The following is a 6,000-nucleotide window of genomic DNA, read 5'->3' as shown; positions in this document are numbered from 1 at the left end:
TGGAGCCTGGACATGAATATGCATGTATATTTTCAAACTTCCCAGGTTTTACTAATGTACATCCGGGGTTGAAACTTATTGCCCTAGTGTACTGTTTTCTAAATTCGCCCAATCCTAAGTACCATCTGAGATGGCTGTTAAATGTCCCGGGTCCTTCCCTAGATCTAATGAACCAAATCTCTGGGGAAAGTGCTGGAAAATCTGTTTAATAAGCATCTCCGATGATTCTTAAAATGAGACAACTTTGGGAAACACTGCACCATTCTCTTCCCAGCCTCCTCATTTTTGATGGTAGACTAGCTAAGGCGTCAGTTGCTAACAAAGGCATTACTCAACAAATTCAACCCACGAAGTTTGCAGTACACACTTTAAAACTTCCCCTGGGAAATTACCCATTCATATGAGATTCTGCACGCAGAAATGACTTTAAATTTTAAAGGAATAAAGACAATATAGTTAATTATTTGACAAGGTATTACTCTTATATGGAGGGACTTTTCTCCCAGGCCACTCAAGTTTCAGTTTTGTAGGAAGTACTTTGTACATTTGGGTTGGGAGAGAGAATTCTGCATAGGCAGCTGACTCCTCAGACCACTTGTTTGGAGGGACCTAAGTCAGAGGACTGGCAAGAACCAGTTTTTCTTGATTTGATTGTCTTGGACCTAGGATAAAAGCTTTGTAAATACAACAATTTCACTTCCTCCTGAATTGTAAGAAGGCAAATAGATCCAAGAAGGAGTCAAATGGATTAGCCTGGAGCGCTGATCAGAAAGTGGTTTATGGGAATCACAGTGGAGAAGTGAAACTTGTCTGAGAGAACACACCCTCAAATTCCTACTTTTTATCTTTGGGTAAAACAGGAAGAAAAGCACTGCCAGCATTCAATAGTAATTTCCTGTCTGCAGCATCACAGTCATCGTTTTTCCTGGTCAAAGAAATGTAGAAATCCCTCAACTATGAGTGAGTGGGGGCAGAGATCGAGCCTTATGTGCTAAATGCTTAAATGTGATAAATGCTTTTATGTGCTAAATGCTTAATGCCTGGCTTGTAATAAATGCTCGGTAACAGTAGTGATCATTTGTCCCGAGCTCAATGTTAAAAAGATGCAAAAATATTAATAATTTTATACAGAACATTTGTTCAATGTAACTTGTTTTCAACAAGGCTCACACTGAAAATTTGCAAAAACCTTTAAGAAAAACTTAGTCCATCCAGAAAAGATAACCATCAAGGTGAAAACATTATGTTCGTCTGGGGAGTGGAAATGAGGGGATTAGGGGAGGAAACTTTTCCCTTTATAGCTCTCTACTACTATATTTTTAAACCATGAACAGCTAGCTTATAGACATCTTTATTTATTTATTTATTTATTTATATTTATTTTCGGCTGCATCAAGTCTTTGTTGCTGCACGCGGGCTTTCTCTAGTTGCGGCGAGCGGGGGCTACTCTTCGTTGCGGTGCGTGGGCTTCTCATTGCGGTGGCTTCTCTTGTTGCAGAGCACGGGTTCTAGGTGAGTGGGCTTCAGTAGTTGCGGCGTGTGGGCTTCAGTATTTGTGGCTTGAGGGCTCTAGAGCACAGGCTCAGTAGTTGTGGCGCACGGGCTTAGTTGCTCCGCAGCATGTGGGATCCTCCCAGACCAGGGCTTGAACCCGTGTCCCCTGCATTGGCAGGCGGATTCTTAACCACTGCACCACCAGGGAAGTCCTTAAACATCTTTTATTTTATTTTCTTTTTTTAATTTTTTTTTTTAAAGTGGTTAACTACCCTTTTTTTAAAAAAATATTTATTTATTTATTTATTTTTGGCTGTGTTGGGTCTTCGTTTCTGTGCGAGGGCTTTCTCTAGTTGCGGCAAGTGGGGACCACTCTTCATCGCGGTGCGCGGGCCTCTCACTATCGCGGCCTCTCTTGTTGCGGAGCACAGGCTCCAGACGCGCAGGCTCAGTAGTTGTGGCTCACGGGCCCAGCTGCTCCACGGCATGTGGGATCTTCCCAGACCAGGGCTCGAACCCGTGTCCCCTGCATTAGCAGGCAGATTCTCAACCACTGCGCCACCAGGGAAGCCCCTTAGACATCTTTTAAATGAGAAGTTTAAATACTGAATTACATAATCATGTAAGTGGAGACCTTGCAGTGACCTTGGAGACCCCTCTCTCCTCTTCAACCCCAACTCTCAGAATAGTTCCAACTTCCTCTTCACTGTTATCTATAAGTGGCAGCATTGGAAAGCCCACAATTCTCTTCTTCTATCAAGAGGTAGAATCTTCTGAATATGGGTTGGCCATGTGATTTGCTTTGATCAATGGGATATGCTTTGATCAATGGGATGTTAGCAAATGTTACACAAGCAGAGTCTTGAGAAACACTGGTTCAATGGGGCCTGCCGCTTTGGTGTTCTTGTCACTTGTCTACCTGTTGATGATGAGTGACAAGGATCCATTTGCCTTCGCTGCCCTAGCCGGCCCCTGGACATGTTAGCAAGGCCACCTGGGGACAGTCAGCCCCCATATGATTCTCCAACTGACCACAGACACATGAGTAATCCCAGAGGACATCAGCCCTGCCTGGCCCAGACCAGTAGAAACCTCCTACGGAATTGTGAACTAAATAAATGGTTGTTGTTTTAAACCACAAAGTTTCAGTATGGTTTGTTATGCAGCAATTGTAACTGATACAGTCTCTAAATTAGGAATTCTCTGCTCTAGTCAAATAGGTCCATTTGATCTCCATGACAAACCACTGTTCGTCCACCTTTGTTCATACCCTTTCCCTAAATGAACTGTGTTCCTTGCCTTCATTCTGTATCCAAGACCTATCTCTTTTCTTTAACAGTATCCTCAATTCCTCCACCTCTCCATGACCAAGAGCTTCCTTTTCTAAACTCTTGTAATATGCTTTATATCCGTTAAGCATGCCAGTGCTAGTTTTAAAATTCTATTGGAAATATTTCTGTAGTTTAACACAACAGAGATTAATGAGAGTTAATCCCAAGTACTTTTACAGAAATATGTTGTTTAATTTGTTCCTTTCCAATTTTACTACTATTTAACTCAATAGTCTAATTTCTCTGATACCTGCACAACACTTAAAAGCTCTCATTAATCTTTGTATGTATATGTCCAATTTCTGCCATTGTAATGTTGACTTCTAAAGGGTAGAAACTCTTCCCCATCTCTCAAAGTGTTCTTCACAGGACCTAGTGTATAATTCATAAAGAACTGTGTTCTGGCTTTGGAGTCAGAAAAACCTGGGTCCAAATCCCGGGCACCTACTAGCTGTATGACCTTGGGTAAAAGAATTAACTTCTCTGAAAGCCAAACTTTCCTTATTTTAAAAAATAATTAGGGACTCCCCTGGTGGCACAGTGGTTAAGGCTCCACGCTCCCAATGTAGGGGGCCCGGGTTCAATCGCTGGTTGGGGAACTAAGATCCCATCCCGCATGCCGCAACTAAGACCCGGCACAGCCAAATAAATAAATAAATAAATATTTTAAAAATAATAATTATACTTAATCTGTAGGGTTATTTTGAAGATTAAATGACCTAAATCAAACCTAGTCAGTACGGCACACATAGTAGGCATGCTGCAAATAAAAACTTTTCCTATTAAAAAAAAGCGTCCCGTTAAGATGTAGAACACAGGTAGTTTAAAACCCGGCTGCTCAAAGCGCGGTCCTGTGCATCTGAGCAGCACTGTCATCCGCTGGGAGGTTGTTAGAAATAGAGAATGTCAGACCCCAACCTAGACCTACTGAAACTGGAGTTTAACAAGATTCCCAGGTGATTCCCATATATGTCAAAGTTTGAGAAGCACTGCCTTAAAAGACCTTAAAGTAAAGCCAAGAGATCGATAAATTGATTTGACATGATGTCTGGGCAATTAAGCACTTAAATCCACTGGATTAGAGTCTCATCTAACCTCATCATTTGATGTGAATTTCTGATAATAAGCCCCCAAAAGAAAACTTGCATCATCATACACCATCATAGTAATTCCTCAAAGAAAGTTGATAGAAAGGATTTCTCTCTTCTCTAAACTTTAAAACCAATTAATTGATTTCTACTAAATGTGAATGTAGAGGGACTTGTAGGTTTAAAACTTATCTTGAAAGATTTTTTTTTCATTAGCCTCCAACATCTTTCTTTTCATCCCTAGGAATTAAAGAGCAAGGGAAAGAGTTACAAAGAATACCATTTGTTGCTGTAAATGGTGCCTGTAAATAGAAGTTGCTTAAACAAAGCTAACTCTTGAATCTATAATCCAATATACACATTGCTTGAATATTACTCTGTGGGGACAGGAACCAAAGGAGAGCTTGACGTGGCCAGTAGGAGACAGAAATGGAAAATTTCTACCCCAGAAGCCTTTCCACTAAGGGAGCAAATCTGGAGACTTAAGGGCTCAACGGCACTATTTTCACTTCCCTGTTGCTTTGTGAAATAATGTTATTTGGGCTGAAGTTCTAGTTTCTCCTCCATAGGCCTCATGTGTCCCTGGCTGCCTTTATAAACATGAGTCAGTATAATGGCACAATAAAAACAGAATCAAGGGGAAAATGAAAAAAACTAAGAAGAAGCATTCCAAAGAGAATGTCAATTTTTAAAAGTCTGAAACTTTCTCTGAGGTGCTACTAACTTCTACTTGGCTTCACAGTGTATAGTCACTCTTCCTTCAGCAATCTACCAAATTACACAATTTGGTGGAATTAGAGCTCACAAAGATTATGCAAGTTTAATTTTTCTAGGCCCTGTTACCTTTGGGCCAGGATCTAAGTGCTGTTCAGTTAGCTCTCACGAAGGACTTCTATGAACTTCTAATAACTGCTTGGTGACAGAAACTAAAATTTTCATTAGAAGTCTGGTTGTAGAGCTTGGGACCTTTGCCTTCCAGAGCCACTGTCCTAAATCAGTCAGGCTGGTGGAGAAAGATGCATTTGGGGAGCCCAGAATCCCTTGGATTTGAACTTTTATTGCTCATTCTTTGTATTACAGTTCAGATTATCTAAAAATGCAGACATAAGGATGCTAAGAAAAATGGAATCCATATCTTATCAAAAAAATCCAATTTTAACCGATTGGTTTAATATATCCTTTTCATCTAATTCAGTCCTTTAGGGAGGCATGAATAAGAAGGAACACTAAGATTCACCTTTTCCTTTTAAAAATCTGAAAAGCAGACCAAAAAAAATAATGAGATAGAGTTGGGTTTAGGATAAAAACTAATGCATGAAAATTGAGATTCTCCACAAAATTGGTTGAGTCTTTGGCCTCCTGGTCCTAACAGAAATAAATTATTAAGGGACTGAAGAAGACTTCATGTAAATACTCATTTGTGTGATCTTCAAAGAATAGGTAAACAAACAACATCAGTAAAATGGAAATTCTCACTTGCTCAACTAAGGAACAGAACATTTTTTCTCTTCAAGACCGATTTATGGTAGAGGAAGTGAAGCATTATCTTGACTTGAGGAGGAAGTGTCTCTGTGTCCCAAGACCTAGACATCAGACTGGGGGGAGAGGGAAGAAATTAACAGAGAAAAATATATAAACTAGGAAAGAGAGGCAGAAGTGTGTAAAGATGGGCAAAAAGAAGCAAGAACTTGTAGCAGAACTCTCTGTCAAAAGTGTTTCCGAGGAAAATTTATTTTAGAGTTAATGATAGAGATTTCAGTTTTGGTGTTAGAGATTTTTGCTAGATCTTTAAGGCAGAGAAGATCAGGTAATAGTGACAATTAGAAAACACAAACCAAAATAGTTAATGGGATTGCTAATTTCTTAAGCATTCAGGTACTTGCCTTGCTACCTCCGATTAATGCCAACTACAGGGTAAGAGCCAGCAAGGATGAGCTATGCTAAATACTTGGCCTTAAAAATGAAACATATGGCATTAAATTCAATTTGCCCCTTTAATTTACATCATATTTCCATTCTGAATCATTTTTCAATTGAAAGAATTTCAAAATGCTTCAGAAACTTAACAAATGCAGTAATCATATTAT

This window comes from Balaenoptera borealis, assembly GCF_965194805.1.
Source record: "Balaenoptera borealis genome assembly, chromosome: X".
In the NCBI taxonomy this organism is placed as follows: domain Eukaryota; kingdom Metazoa; phylum Chordata; class Mammalia; order Artiodactyla; family Balaenopteridae; genus Balaenoptera; species Balaenoptera borealis.
Note: the sequence above shows the minus strand (reverse complement) of the source record.